General features: G+C 52.8%; 1 long non-coding RNA gene across 1 annotated transcript; it reads right to left on the reverse strand.

Moving 5' to 3' along the window:
- Positions 1 to 3,152: 3,152 nt before the first annotated feature.
- On the reverse strand, positions 3,153 to 7,066 carry LOC127463898 (uncharacterized). Its single transcript, XR_007901068.1, has 7 exons — positions 6,732 to 7,066; positions 6,182 to 6,220; positions 5,564 to 5,637; positions 5,366 to 5,459; positions 4,512 to 4,810; positions 4,306 to 4,407; positions 3,153 to 3,476 (listed from the first exon to the last, which is right to left on the reverse strand). It is a non-coding gene; the product is annotated as an uncharacterized LOC127463898 (long non-coding RNA).
- Positions 7,067 to 15,670: the final 8,604 nt, after the last annotated feature.

Consider the following 15,670-nt stretch of genomic DNA (forward strand, 5'->3'; position numbering starts at 1 on the left):
GCTTTTATCATGGACACCTGACCTCCCACAGACAGCTCCTTTCCCCTTTCAGTACAAAATTATTTTCATGGAATCACTCAATAGGAAGTGCCCAGGAACCCCAGACTGTTCTTTCCAGAACAGAAAATAAACAGAAGAACGGAGTTTTGCACAAGTGTAACATACTCCAGAACAGACCTGACTTTAGTTTTACCCTTTGTGTTCAAATATTCCATAGAAAAGCTCCAGCAGGAGAGCTGGTACATTCCCAAGAGTATCCTGGAAGTCCCTTTCACGAGGGCTGGAGGAAAATCGCAGTTGTATGAGTCCCTTGTGCCTGCAGATGCCTGGGGATCCTCTCCATCCACCTCGTGCTCTCCCAACAGCAGAAAGGGTGCTGAGACAGGAGGAAGGAAACCTTTAGCATAAAGCTGGGGAGGAATATAAAGCTTCCTTTCCTGGGGAGCTTTGCGAAGTCTGCAACGAGAAAGGGAAAATTTGCATCTCCTTTGGTACACGTGTCAACAGAGACTGAGACTTTTTGCCTTTTTCAGACAACCGTGCCCCTTTTGGCTCCCTGGCAGCTCCAATGGCACCAGAACCCCCCTTCCTGCACACCCACGGCTGTCACACACAGGCACCCACACACCTTTGCTCCAGCCCACACGTGGCCAGCATCTCCCCACCCTAGACATCCCAAGGTCAGTAGTTTTGCTAGAGAGCACAGCAACCCCCCTGTCCTCGCAAACTGCCTCCCTGCAAAAAAGGAATCGTTTTCCTGGACATTTCTCCCACAGTCAAGGTCTTTTCAAACTGCTGTCGTGCCACCAAACCTGCTCAGGGTCCCTCCCGGCTTCTGCCTGTCCTTGCATTTAAAGGCATAGGCACATTCTATCTTCCAACAGCAAACCCAGCTCCTCACGGGCAGTAGAAGCCCTGCTCTTACCTGGACAGACTGCCGGGCTCGGCACAGCTGTGGCTCATGGAGCAGCTTCCCAAGGCCGTTCTCTCTCCCAGCAGGAAGCACAACTCGCCTCCACACCAGGGGAAACCACGAGCGAGGCTGCAAATGGACACAGAACGAGCAAAAAGCATTAACGCAGCACCAAAAAACCAAGTTAAAGCAGTCTTTGCCTCATAACCCTGCACGGGGAAAGGGTTTGGGATCCCAAAGCAAACCCTCAGACACCCAGAGAGCACAGGACCCACAGCCATGCCACGGCTCTCCCCGGGGGCACCCGGCAGGTAAGGGGCTTACCCGGGCCCCGCCGCCCAGCACAAGGCGCCCCTAAACGCCCCCGGCTGCCCCGGTGCACAAACCCAGCGGCCAAGGCGCTCTCCCCTCCGCAGCCCGGGCAGCAGCGGAGCCGCACCCTCAGCCCCCACACACAACCGCCCCCACCTGCCCCGCCGGCCCTTTATACCGCGGGCTGGCAGCGCTGCCCAATCAGCACTCGAGCGCCTCCGCCCAATCCCAGCCCGCCTGGCCCTGCGGCCCCGCCCCGCCCGCTCAGCCCGGCCCCGGCCCTCGGCGCGGCCCCGGCCCCCGTTCCCTCCGCGCGGCTCCCGCCGCAGCCCCGGCGGGCTGAAAGCCCAGAGCCAACGGGAACTCCAGCCAGCTGCAGGCAGATGTTACTCTGTCCCAGTTTGCCAGGGGTGGGCACGAAGGGGCCCTTCCCCGTTCGGAAGTGGAAGTTGTCCCCTGTGCACAGCCCGCTCTCATCCTCGGCCTCGTGGGAGCCAATTCCCTTGTCCCAGCCCACTTCCTGCAGAGAAGAAAGGGAAAGATTGCACAGAAGGGAGACATTCTTCCCTGGGAGGGTGGGGAGGTGGCCTGGCACAGAGAAGTTGTGGCTGCCCCATCCCTGCAAGTGGCCAAGGCCAGGCTGGAGGTCTATTAGAAGGTGTCCCTGCCTGGGGCAGGGGGTGGAAGGAGATGATCCCTGAGATCCTTTCCAACCCAAACCACTCCAGGATCCCAGGATGATTCCATGCTCTCTCTCTGCATTTCTTTGGCATCATTTCCTCTCAAAAACAACATCTGCGATTTAGTTGATTGCTAAAGCCATCATTTTAAAATCATCTCAGGAATCCAAAGGGACTGGAAAACACTTCATTAAAACTGACTTATTAGGAAATGGTTTGAACCAAGAGAATTAAAATCAGGACAAGAGCCTTAAAAAAATTAAATTTAGGAGAAGAGCCTTAAAAAAATTAAAATCAGGACAAGAGCCTTCAAAAAATTAAAATCAGGACAAGAGCCTTAAAAAAATTAAAATGAGGACAAGAGCCCAAGAGAATTAAAATCAGGAGAAATTCACGTTATTCCCCCCCCGCACACCCCGGGACAGACGGGAGGCCGCGAGTCCCGCCCTGCCGCCGGAACCGGCCCTTAACTCGAGCAGGGCGCGCTGCACCGGCACGAGAGCCACTGCGCATGCGTCGCCGGTCCCTCTCCTGCCTGCCCTTACTTACCACGTGATCGCCGGCGTCTTGCCAACGACTGCGCATGCGCACCCCCCCACCCCGCCGCCCGACCGCCCGGCTTCGCTTTCTTACTGCGGCTCCCCCTCCACTTTTCCGGCTCCCTGGGGTTCCCTCACCCACATTTCGGGGTCCCCTTCTCACATTTTAGGGGTGATGACCCCGCAATTTACGGTTCGGGGGGGGGGGGAGGAGAGGAAACGGGGTGCCCAAGAAGGGGTTTCTTTTTTTTTTTTTTCTCTCTTATTTCATTTTCATTTTATTTCCTTTTTAGTTTTTTTGCCTTTTTTTTTTAAATTTTCTTTTTTATATTTCCTTCTTTACTTCGTTTATTTTTTATTCTCTTTATTTTTCATTTTCTCTCCCAGTGCTCCCCAGTAACACCCAGTGCTCCCCAACAACCCTCAGTAACACCCAGTGCTCCCCAGTACACCCCAGTAACACCCAGTGCTCCTGAACAACCCCCAGTAACACCCAGTGCTCCCCAAAAATTGACCCAAAACCGACCCAAATCACCCCAAAAGCTGACCCAAAACTGACCCCAAAACCTGACCCCAATCATCCCAAAAGCTGACCCAAAACTGACCCCAATCATCCCAAAAGCTGACCCAAATCACCCCAAACAATGACCCCAAACTGACCCCAAAAACTGACCCAAATCATCCCCAAAACTGACCCAAAACTCTGCATTTCTTTGGCATCATTTCCTCTCAAAAACAACATCTGCGATTTAGTTGATTGCTAAAGCCATCATTTTAAAATCATCCCAGGAATCCAAAGGGACTGGAAAACACACAGAAATCATTCCTGCACCCACCAAAGCATTAGGAATTGGAACCCGATTCCCTCATCTCTCTCCTTGTTCTTCTTGGCTGGAAAACCTGATGATCCCCACTGGCTGTTTTTAGGCTGCTTTTCTTCCACAGCTCCTTTCCTCCCGGCTGAAACCTCCTGGCATCTTCAGGCCTTATCTGGAGGGAAGCCCCTCTGAAGTATTTCCTCTCGTGGCAATTCTGTGGGATGAAGAAGTAAAAAAAGCACATCAAGAGCTCCTTCTACCCCCTTCCCTCGCAAACACCCTCCCAGCTTGTCCTTGGCAGCTCCATCCCCCCGGCAGCGGCACCCGACGCTTCGGCTCCGCTGGGAAAGGGACAGCAAGTGCAGAAGCAAGTTCAGGTCTGGGCAGGGGCTCCCTGGGGAACGGCACTTGAGTGCTTTAGTCCGTGGCCTTTCCTGCTGCCCTCCCTCCTGGAGGCAGAGGATGACCCGTCCCTTGTTTCTCCCACGCTGGCAGACCCAGGTCCTGCTCCTTTGGCCCCACTTTTCTTGGCAGACCCGGCATCATTTCCCAGGGTCCCCAGGAAACTTCTGCACTTGACCCACTGCTAAGTGCAGAGCACAGGGCGAGGGAAGGCCAAATTTCTCGGCACCCACCCCCTGGAATTTCCCTCCTCCGCAGCACGCTCCCGTTCCCGCTGTCTCTGCAGGTGCCCGCACGAGTCCTCCTTCTCCCAGCACCTCAGAGAATGTCCTTTTCACCCAGGTCCTGCTTACCGTCGTCCAACAAAACACGCTGACAACATTTTTCACGATGCCAGTGGAGAGCTATTAGAGCACACTGCACAGGGAAGCTGAGCCTGCCCCATCCCTGCAAGTGTTCCAGGCCAGGCTGGACGGGACTCGCAGCAACCGGGGACAGTGGAAGGTGTCCCTGCCCACGGAAGACAGGCTGGCCTTTGAAGGTCCCCTTCAAACCAAATCGCTCTGGGATTCCCCTCCAAAATCACTCCCAAAGAGACACAGCAACCAAAGCAGAGGGACTGCACTCCCAGCTTTTCTTACCTGCAGGCACACACAGCACAGCACGTTGGACATAAAAGCCACAGGGTTAGTCCTGCCAGAGGCGTCCGGCACACCCACGGCGACCGAAGGGAAAGAGGGAGCCTGGGAACACGGAGTAAAAGACACCTTAATTAGGACTACCCTGAGCCATAGCCAGGTCATTCCCACAGACAGCTTCACCGTCCAGTCGTCCAAAAAGCACTCACCGAGGCCTCAGGTAGGATGGTTCCTGACGCTGACCAGGTGAATACCTCCCTGGAAGCCCGCTCTGCTCCTGCCAGGCACTGGGGCTCACCCAGAGGGGCTTTGCCAAGCATCCAAGGGAAATTAAAATTACAGCCTGGGCAAAGGCGCTTCCCGCAGGACCGCTCCTGGCCAAGGCCACCGGTCCGTGCAAGTCAGACCACTGACCACCCAGGGCTGGGGATTTTCAGGGGCACGCTTCCAGCTTTTATTCTCCAGAAACTCCAGTTCTTCCTGGCACCGCTTGCCAGAAAGTCTTCCCCTGTTGGAAGAGGTCACTTAGTCTTTCGAGGGGCCAGATTGCCAAAGCCCGGCCAGTCCGTTCCCACGAGGAAAGGTAGCTTTGTCTTGTACAAGATACTGGGGGGGAGACACAAAAGTTTAATTTAAAAGAACTGCCTAGAATAGAAAGCAATTCAAACATAAGTCAGACAAGACTCGTGCAAAACTGAATTACATTGGACTTCAAAGGAGAATTCTTTCCCTCTGCACCTCAGAGAACCCCAATTTTCACCCAGGTCCCGCTTACCATTGTCACACAAAACGTGCTGACAAAATTTTTCAGGATGCCAGTGGAGAGATATCAGAGCACACTGCACAGGGAAGCTGAGCCTGCCCCATCCCTGCAAGTGTTCCAGGCCAGGCTGGACGGGACTCGCAGCAACCGGGGACAGTGGAAGGTGTCCCTGCCCACGGAAGACAGGCTGGCCTTTGAAGGTCCCCTTCAAACCAAATCGCTCTGGGATTCCCCTCCAAAATCACTCCCAAAGAGACACAGCAACCAAAGCAGAGGGACTGCACTCCCAGCTTTTCTTACCTGCAGGCACACACAGCACAGCACGTTGGACATAAAAGCCACAGGGTTAGTCCTGCCAGAGGCGTCCCACGGCGACCGAAGGGAAAGAGGCAGCCTGGGAACACGGAGTAAAAGACACCTTAATTAGGACTACCCTGAGCCATAGCCAGGTCATTCCCACAGACAGCTTCACCGTCCAGTCCCACAAAAAGCACTGACCTCCCAGGGCCTCAGTTAGGATGGCTCCTGACGCTGACACCTCCGTTTGCCCCGGGGGGTCAAGAATAACATGCCTGGGAAGAAGTCACCCCCAACAACAAAAAGGGAAAATTAGTGAAGCACGGGGTCCTCTTCTGACTAGATTGCCACCAGCATTCCAGAGCAGATGACACGACTGTTCTGTTACAGACGAGAAAAGCCTGTTCTCCCAAACAAACAGCGAGGAGATTTATGGGCACGCCTGAACATTTCCTGTGAGGAACTTTTTGTAACTAAGGAGCAGGTGCTGTCTTGAGTTGAAGGCATCAATTTGACAGACACTTAGGACAGCAAACTCTTCAGCAGAGCAATTAACTGCAGCCTATTTGAACAGCAGGGGAGAGAAAACGACAGTCGAAGGGAAGACAAGAAAAGCAGAACTGGAATCAGCAGACTTTTCTTCCATCTCTCCCGAGGAAGTCTAGTTTGTCTGTTCTAATAATTCTATGCCCTTTTCTACATGAAACTTAGAGCAAGGCTGAAAAAACAACTAGAAAACACGGAGAGAAGCTTTTTAGAATTTCACGTGATTTTCCCAAACCGATGCCAGAAAAGCAGAACTCGGTAGAATGTACTCACCTCGAGGCCTTTGGTCTTTTCTTCCCTAAGCTTCGTCACCTGATTGAAAAAGCAGAGTAGACTCGGTATTTAGGCTCCCAACAGGAAAACTTCCCCTTCATTTCCTAAAAGAAACTACATTAATCTGCACAGCTGCAGGCGCGTCTCCAGCTGTTAAAGCCTTTCAGCTTTTCGGAGGGTGAGAATGCCCTGCTAAGGAAGGCTGAAAACTGCTCGGAGCCTGCACAGGTCCAAGAGCCCCTTGATTTTGTCTGTGTTCCAGTCCCGGGCTAAAGAAAGGGCAGAAGAAGCGCAGTTGTTCCTTGCCTCTTCCCTAAGAGGTTCGGCCAGGTGCTGGGCCAGCCCGGGCACTCCGGGGGAAGGCCGGCAGTGCCCAAGCAGCGCCGCTTTGCCAGGGGCGTCGCTTGCAAGAGCGCCGCCGAGCGCCGGGCCCTGCCTCACAGTCGCCGCCTGGCGGACACGGCCGGGAGCGGTACTGCAGCCGCGCGCCTCCCCCCCCCCCTCCCCTCCTTGGCGAGACCCGCGGCGCCTTTGGACGCGCCCAGCTTACCCCGGGGTCGATCTCCGTCGAATCTGCCGCCGTGGGTCGCTTCCGGGGGGGGAAGGCGGCGGCGCAGCCCCGATAGCATCTCCAGGGCACGGCGGGAGCGAGCGGGGCAGAAGCGGGGGCAGGGGCGGGAGCGGGAGCGGAGCGGGGCGAGAGGGCGGCGCGACGTGCGCGCCATGCGGTCCTCGCGCGCCGCGGCCCCGAGACGGGGGCTGCCGGCGCCGGTGCCTGCCGCCGCCCACGAACCTGCCGCCCGCGCCCGGCGCCGCCGAGCGCCCCGCCCTGTCCCCGCAGCGGGAAGCAGCGCGGCGAGACGGCGCTGCGGGCGCGGGGTGGGGGACCGGGTCGCGGCGGAAGCCTCTCGCCGCCATCTTTAGTGTGGTCGTTCCGGTCCTGGCGGCGCCATCTTTACTGTGGGCTTGGCGGACTTCCGGGCCGGGGCCTTGGAGGACTTCCGGTCGCTCACTACTTCCGGTGACCGAGTTTACCCAAATTAGCGTCCCTCCTCGCTAATTTCTGCGCTTTCACCCCAAGAAATCTTCACGTTATTCCCCCCCCGCACACCCCGGGACAGACGGGAGGCCGCGAGTCCCGCCCTGCCGCCGGAACCGGCCCTTAACTCGAGCAGGGAGCGCTGCACCGGCACGAGAGCCACTGCGCATGCGTCGCCGGTCCCTCTCCTGCCTGCCCTTACTTACCACGTGATCGCCGGCGTTTTGCCAACGACTGCGCATGCGCTGTTCAAAATTTTTTCAATGCAGTTCCTGTTTTCCGTCAGCAGGTGGCAGTATTTCATCTCAAATATATGTGCAATTCTTTTTCTCTGTCACCAGGGGGCACTGTTGCTATGCGATTTTTTACTTATGGCATTTTTTTTTTGTTTTATAACCGTATTTGTTCGTGTAGTTCTTTTGGGAAATCGGATAATTGGCTTGTGATTGCTGGTGGTTTGAAAATTTACTTGTGTAATTAGGCTCTTCTCCTGGTTTTAATTCTCTAGGCTCTTCTCCTAAGAGAATTAAAATCAGGAGAAGAGCCTAAAAAAAAAATGAAAATCAGGGGAAGAGCCTAAAAAAAATGAAAATCAGGAGAAGAGTCTAAAAATATAAAAATCAGGAGGAGAGCCCAAGAGAATTAAAATCAGGAGAAGAACCTAAGAGAATTAAAATCAAGAGAAGAGCCTAAAAAAATTACAATCAGGAGAAGAGCCTAAAAAAATTAAAAACAGGAGAGGAGCCTGAAAAAATTAAAATCAGGACACGGGACTAATACAATAAAAATCAGGAGAGGAGCCTAAAAAAATTAAAATCAGGAGAGGAGCCTGAAAAAATTAAAATCAGGACACGGGACTAAAAAAATTAAAATCAGGAGAGGGGACTAAAAAAATTAAAATCAGGAGAGGGGACTAAAAAAATTAAAATCAGGAGAGGGGACTAAAAAAATTAAAATCAGGAGAGGAGCCTAAAAAATTAAAATGAGGAGAAGAGCCTAAAAAAATTAAAATCAGGAGAGGAGCCTGAAGGAATTACAATCAGGAGAGACCCAGAACTCACCCAAGTCTCCCCAAAAAACTACCAGAAACTGATTCAAATCTCCCCCAAAATGACCCAGAACTCACCCAAATCTCCCCAAAAAGTGACACAAAAACTGATCCAATTCACTCCAAAAATTGATCCAGAACTGACCCAAAACTGGCCCAAATCACCTCAAAAACTAACTCCAAATTGGCCCAAAACCTGACCTAAAAATGCAAAAAACCCCCCCCAAAACTGACCCAAAATGATACAAAATCAGCCCCAGATATGACCAGAAACTGACCCCAAAACCCCAAAACACTGACACCAAGACTCACCCAAATCTCCCCAAAAAAATGACCCAAAGATCAGCCCAATCACCCCAAAAAATGACCAGAAACTGACCCAAAATTACCACAAAAATAAACCCAAAACTCACCCAAATCATCCCGAAAAATGACCAGAAACTGACCCAAATCTCCCCCAAAAATGACCAGAAACTCACTAAAAATAACCCCCAAAAATGATCAGAAACTGACACAAATCTCCCCAACAAATGACCCAAACTTTATTTCTTTTCTTAGCAACAAATCCCTTCCTTTGCTCCCCTCTGGCCCTGCCCACACGGCCCCAGTTCAGCTCTCAGTGAGTTCTTGCTTCTGGGCAGCGACTCCTCTGCCTCTTGCTGGGGCGGCAGCAGCTCCTGTGCCGGCAGGGAGAGGGACCCCGAGCCAGGAGAGGGACCCCGAGCCAGGAGAGGGACCCCAGAGCCCCTACAGAGACCCCAGAGCCATTATAGGGACCCCAGAGCCACAATAGAAACCCCAGAGTCCCTACAGAGACCCCAGAGCCATTATAGGGACCCCAGAGCCACGATAGAAACCCCAGAGTCCCTACAGAGACCCCAGAGCCATTATAGGGACCCCAGAGCCCTCCAGAGCCCCTATAGAGACCCCAGAGCCCCTATAGAGACCCCAGAGCCATTACAGGGACCCCAGAGCCCTCCAGAGCCCCTTGCTGGGTCACAGCCCCTCTTCTCCCGCCCAAACCCACCTTTCTGGCTGCAGCTGCTTTTCTTCTCTGGCTCCCCCTTCCTTCCCCAGGGAGCTTTGCCTTGTTCTTTGGCCAGGCTCCAGCTGCAGCTCAAGGGCAAAGCTGCAACTACAATTCCCCCTTCGGGTTTTTCACCTGAAAAACAAAGGCTTGGGCCAAACTCTGACCAGTCACTCGCTGAACACGAGACATCAAAGAGGGCACACAGAATAAAATGCATCCAACTCTAAATCATGTTACAATGACTGTCCACCCCAATCCAGCACTGACATTAAAAACCTTCAAGCAATCAAAAAGACCTCCAACCATCCCTTAGATAGAGAAAAGCACACCAGGAACGAATGCAAAAAGAAAAATTCCAAACAATGCTCAATTAAATAACCATGGACTGATATAAAACATGTTTAGGGAACTTAAACCACTTCTTCCCATTATTCTCCATCAGAAATTACCCTTATTTAAGTTCTCCTTTTAACACTTCATTAAAACTGACTTATTAGGAAATGGTTTGAACCAAACTTCATAACTTGATGACTCCAGGGTTTGTGCTCCTTGACTTTGGCCTGAAGGGGTTTGGAACACAGGCTTTGTTCTGGAGAGCTTTTCCCCAATCTACAAACCCTTCTGCAAATGGGACTCCCTTCCCTCAGGGTTCGGTGGCCTCTGGTTTTCCTGAAGGCTGGGGGGGATCTGGGAGCCAAATCCCAAGGGATCCAGCCCAGCTCTGCACACACACACACACACATTTCCAGCTGGTCACAGTCTCACGGGGGCCACCACCACTCAGCACATTTGCACACAAACAGCCCTCTGAGTTCCTGGCACTGGGTCTGATGGACTAAGAAATGATCAGTCTGGTGGTTTGCCCTCAGAGGAGTAAGATCCAATGATGCATTTCTATTTTCATGACAATATAACCTGGAAAACACAAACATATTTCTGCTTCATGTGCAATTTAAAATTCAAAGACACAGAAACATTCCTAGAGTTCAAGTCCCCAGGTTTGGTTCCAAATGTCACTCGGTCCCCCTGGGACAAGAACAGTGGCACACACGGACTCAACAGCCCTGCACAAGCCCAGGAGTGGGGGGGAAATATCCTTGAGAGCACTGCTGCATTTCAAAAAGAAGTCAGTCACATCAACTCTGTAACAAATAAAAAAGAGAAGCCAAAATAAATAACTAGACAGGGTATTAAGTACCTTGAGAATACCAATAAGAAAAAACTAAGAATAAAGGCATCTATTTGAAGTACAAAGAGTTTGGGAGACACCATTTGTTTGCCACAAAGCCTTTATTTTGTTGGCTCTTCTATAGTTAGAACCCAAACCTTACCCTCCCACAAAAAGCAGAAAACCTCTTCAGAGAGTTAGGAGATGGAGTCAGTTTGGATTAATGGGAAGAACATCTCTGGAGACAAAATAAAGCAGAGAAAATAACCCCATCCTCAACAACAGAGCTGCCTCCCCACTGCCTGCCCCTGGACACTTGCTCTGGGGGTGACAGAGCCTGAAGTCTCCTGCCTAGTCCTGGGCAATACTTCCTGGGGACCACAGCACCACTGAGTTCCTAAAAATATCACAGGTTGGGCAGGTGCTTGGATTTTGTCTGGATTAACTCCCCTTCTTCCTTTCCAGGTGCTGCCCTACTCATTGTAATGGTGCTTGTACTCCCTGAGCCATTCCCTCCCCCATCCAACCATCCCTTGTGCCCTCTCTGACAAGGACAGTGGGTCCAGGTGTTCTGCCACGCTCCCAGGGCACAGGGGGGGACTGTGGAGCCACCCTCGAGGGGGGAAACGTGCCCTGCCTGCCCTGCCCAGGGAAAGGGAACTGCCCCAGTGCTCCCCAGCACAAGGCACCCTTGGAAATATCCACTGCAATGGGACACTCAGGGACAGCAACAAGCACTGCACGAGGCTGCTCTGGCACAGGGCCAATTTTAGCCTCAGCTTTTCTCTGGACCACTTCACTTTGTTTGCCACCTCATCCTGCAGTCAGAACTTGCTGTCCTTGCAACCTTTCAGGGTGACCAAAAATGAGAGAGGCCTCTGCTCCAGCACCCACAAGGGCCTGATCCATCTGACAGGATCCATTTTTCCAGGGAATTCAAAGCTCCACCTGAGGACTAGGGTCTTTTCTCACCCATCCCTGTGCTGCAGCTTGGCCTCCATCTCACTGTGCTTTCAGTTCCCTCCATGGTTGAACACTGGCAGCCCTGGCCCTGGGCGGAGCTCGGCATCCTGATCCCATCCCTCCTGGCCCCCGGAACCGCTGACTCAGCAATGGGGGGCCCTCCATTGCCAAGGGCACGGGCCCGTCGGGGCTCACGGGGGGAGCAGGAGGGCGAAGGCTCCAGCCCTGCTGCTACAACCTTCCACCACTACAGCCAACAGAGGAGCCTCTCCAGCCCTGCCTCCCAAGGCATCCTCAACAAACCCAGCCCAGCTCCACAGGACAAACTGCTCCCTGTCTGCCCAGGCCAGTCTAATCCCAGAGGCTCCCAGGGTCATGCAAAACAACTGCCCAGGAGATCAGAGACCCCAGTCCATCTCTTCCTAGCACAGGTTTGGGTTAGTTTGGCAAACAGACCAACTGAGGAATTCCCCAATGTTTTCCCAGTTTGACCCCTGTCACACCAATCACCTTAACACTGCCAGTCCATAATTCTCATTCTGCTGTGTTCAGGACTGAGGAAATTGTACTTGTGTCTGAGCAGGACATGTGCAAACCAAATGCTGGGGACTGGAACACACACCTGGCACTCCTGCAGCTCTCACAGTCACATTCCAGAGAAAACAGCCAATTGCACCCTCACTGCTCATTTCTTAATCCCAATCCCACACTTGTTTGGCACTTGGAGCACCACTTTTAGAACCCAATTACAGCCCATTAGAGAGCTCCCTGTCTAGCAGGGACAGGGACCCCTGGGATACTCTCAGCACTGCCTGAATCCATGGCAGGGACCTTGCTTTGAGTTCCCCAGGGCCGGGCACCCCGAGGATCTCCCCGAATAATCCTTTCGGTGCGCGCTGGAGTCCTCGGGGTGCCCCAACCCGGGGGGCACCAACAGCACTGTCCCTCCAGGGGCCAATTTGGTCCCAAAATGCAGGGGGATCTTGCCTGTGTCCCAGACTGGTCCGGAGATCTGAGGCCCTTCCCGAGAAAATCTCGGTGCCGGCGTGAAGGGCCAGAGATCCCTTGGAGCCACGGGAGAGCAGGCACAGAGTCCCTCCTGGGGGGCAATTCTGCTGCCTGAACTCAGCTCTTCAAAGGAGCCTCTAAGACTCAGCTGGTGACTTTTAGAAGCCAGGCATTCCTTGCTTACAACACCCTGCCATGATCCCAGCCCCACGGGGGTCCTGGCAATCCGCTCCCAAAGGGCACACGGAGGGGTCTCCACTGCAGCTGATGGGAGGGGTCAGCATGACAGGAGGGTTCATTTTCCTTCCCTGCATTCCTGTTGCACATTCAGGACACTCCCAACACCTGTTCCCATCTACACAAACCCTTATAAGTTCTCTGAGGGGCTCCATTGGGGGTCTCTGGTGGTCACCTGTGCCTGCAGACCCCAAAGTTCTCAGTGACCACCTTATCAACTTCAAGACAACTCACCTGGTTGTAGAGGAGCTTGGTGCTGCTTGGCTGCTGCCTCAGTTCCCTTCTTCATTCTTTCTTGACTTTGCTTGCTCAGTCCCTTTAAGTTCCTTGGCTCAGCTCCATGCACTTTCTAGGGAACATCCCACTGCAAAAACTACCAGTTCTTGGTACATCTCCTAACTCAGATATCAGGGAGTGAGGCAGAAATCAACTCATCCAGGGCACTGCCTCCAAATATTGGGACAAAAACACCATAACATTCCATGGCTCCCCTTGGCAAATCAACCCCAAACTGCTCAGACACAAACAACACCCTGCACACTACAACAATCTGGCACTGCTGGTTCAACCCGGCCAAGTCAGTTGGGAAACTACACAAGGTCAACTTCCTTCCAAGTTTCAGTTATGACACAAAAGTCAGGGAGATCACAGACTCCCCCACAGAGTTTTACTCTGAGGAGAGAAGGAAACCAAAGCCATCCCCAGGGCTGCAATAGCTCAGGCTCCCCAAAAGGCCCAGGGGCTTCAGGTTTCTGAGGGGCTTCACCGAGGGCCTTCCCAGGTCTGCTCTGTCTGGAGCCCTCCAAGTCCTCAGTGCCTGCCTGAGGAACCTCAACACAACTCACCTGCTTACACAGCAACTTGGTGCTGCTTGCCTGCTGCCTCACTTCCCTTCTTCCTTCTTTCTTCACCTCCCTTGCTTGGTCCCTTTAAATCCCTGGGCTCAGCTCTGTGCACTTTCCAGGCTCCATCCCACTGCAAAAAGGATTAGCCCTTGTTACATCTCAACACTCAGAGAGCATTCCACCTTTTGCCTTGACACTGGGCCATCAGGCCAGGGTCTCATTATTTAAAGCACAGTTTGACTGCTCAGTGACAACAACAGCTACAGCCCTGAATCCTAACACAGGCTGAGACACAAACACGGATGGGAACTCTTAAGGATCCACTTTGTCCTGCTCACCAATCAAAAGGAGCTTTCTGAACTCAAGAATAACAGACCCCAGGTCCTTTTACTGCAACTTTACCTGCTATAAATGTGACCCACCAGACCTGCAAAGGCCCTTCCCACTTCACCTGCAGGGCTGGCAGTGCCACCACTGGACACGGCCCCAGTGGCTGGGCAGGAACGGAGGGGCTGGGGCGTCCAATCCATCGGCCCAGGCGGCACCAGGAGTTCCTGCAGTTCCTGAGGGGAGAGCCTCAAGCCAACAAAGGATTAGGAAGAATATTTTAAACTTCAATGTGTCTATCTCCTGGAATATGGGGACTTTGATAAGTCCTACTGGTGCAACAAGGACACACTCAAGGCTATCTATTAAAAGGATCTACCAGCACTCAAAAGCTATCACTGTCCTTCTGTCAGGGGGAACGCAGCAAACTCTCTTTGCCAGGAGCCTCCAGGAGGACTTCCAGCTTTTGGGGCTCCCTTTTAACCATTTTTCCCATAACTGGAGCTGGGACTATCACCTGCCCTACAGGGGGAACAGCCCACAAAGTTCACCATCAGGGATGCCATTAACTGAAAGTCCCTTCTCAGGGGGGTCACTGCACACCTTGGCCTTTGTTTGCCCTCCCCACCAAAGATGCTTCCAACAGTTCTGACACATCTGGCAGACCCAGAGCTCTCCTCAGGGAATGCTTCAGCTGCTTAAAGGCTGCCCTTGCACCATCTATTCAAAAAGTCGCCATAACAGTCTTACCACACATCCCGAGGGAGCAATGCAGAGTCCAGCCCGTCCCACCATTCCCAGCAAGGCAGTTCATGGGCTGTCTGGGGCTCAGGGAGGAGTCACGGGGCTTCTCTTCTTCCTGCCTGCTTGCCCCATTTTCTCCTGCAAAAGCAAAGCTTTCTTGGCTTTCCTTGCTCAAGGAGATGCAAAGGCCATCTTTTAAATCCAATACTGGAAACTCCTCCAGGTTGTCATTCAAGGTGCTTCTCTCAGGTCCTGCACTAATCAATCATCTTGTCCACTGGTTTTCTTGGCAGGTTCTTGCATTCACGTCCTACAAGCAAACCAGGAGGAGCCAATTTAGCTGTTCCTGCAACCAATCCAGTCTGGCATTCTGATTTTAAAGGATACTGGGTTGGCCTTACCCATAGAGATCCCACATCAGGGGTAATACCTACAGGTTCTGCCCTCTTCCACTCTCCTGCAGCTCCACTGGCCCACACCACAGGAACAACTGCAGCTGCCACTTCAGTCAGGGCCTTGCTGCTGACAGGAGTTATTCCCTGCACAACAAGAGCTGCTGCTTGGACACATTTAGTTTCAGCAATTACAGTGTCAAGAGCCCCAGTTTTCAATTCCATTTCTGCCTCAACTTTTCCAGCCCATCACTTCCTAGCAGAGGTTTGGGTGAGTTTGGCAAAAACACAAACTGAGGAATTCCCCAATGTTTTCCCAGTTTGACCCCTGTCACACCAATCACCTTAACACTGCCAGTCCATAATTCTCATTCTGCTGTGTTCAGGACTGAGGAAATTGTACTTGTGTCTGAGCAGGACATGTGCAAACCAAATGCTGGGGACTGGAACACACACCTGGCACTCCTGCAGCTCTCACAGTCACATTCCAGAGAAAACAGCCAATTGCACCCTCACTGCTCATTTCTTAATCCCAATCCCACACTTCTTTGGCACTTGGAGCACCACTTTTAGAACCCAATTACAGCCCATTAGAGAGCTCCCTGTCTAGCAGGGACAGGGACCCCTGGGATACTCTCAGCAATGCCTGAATCCATGGCAGGGACCTTGCTTTGAGCTCCCCAGGGCC

Source organism: Manacus candei, unplaced genomic scaffold (assembly GCF_025592945.1).
Source record: "Manacus candei isolate 608988 ecotype Guabito, Panama unplaced genomic scaffold, ASM2559294v1 h1tg000179l, whole genome shotgun sequence".
NCBI classification, from domain to species: Eukaryota; Metazoa; Chordata; class Aves; order Passeriformes; family Pipridae; genus Manacus; species Manacus candei.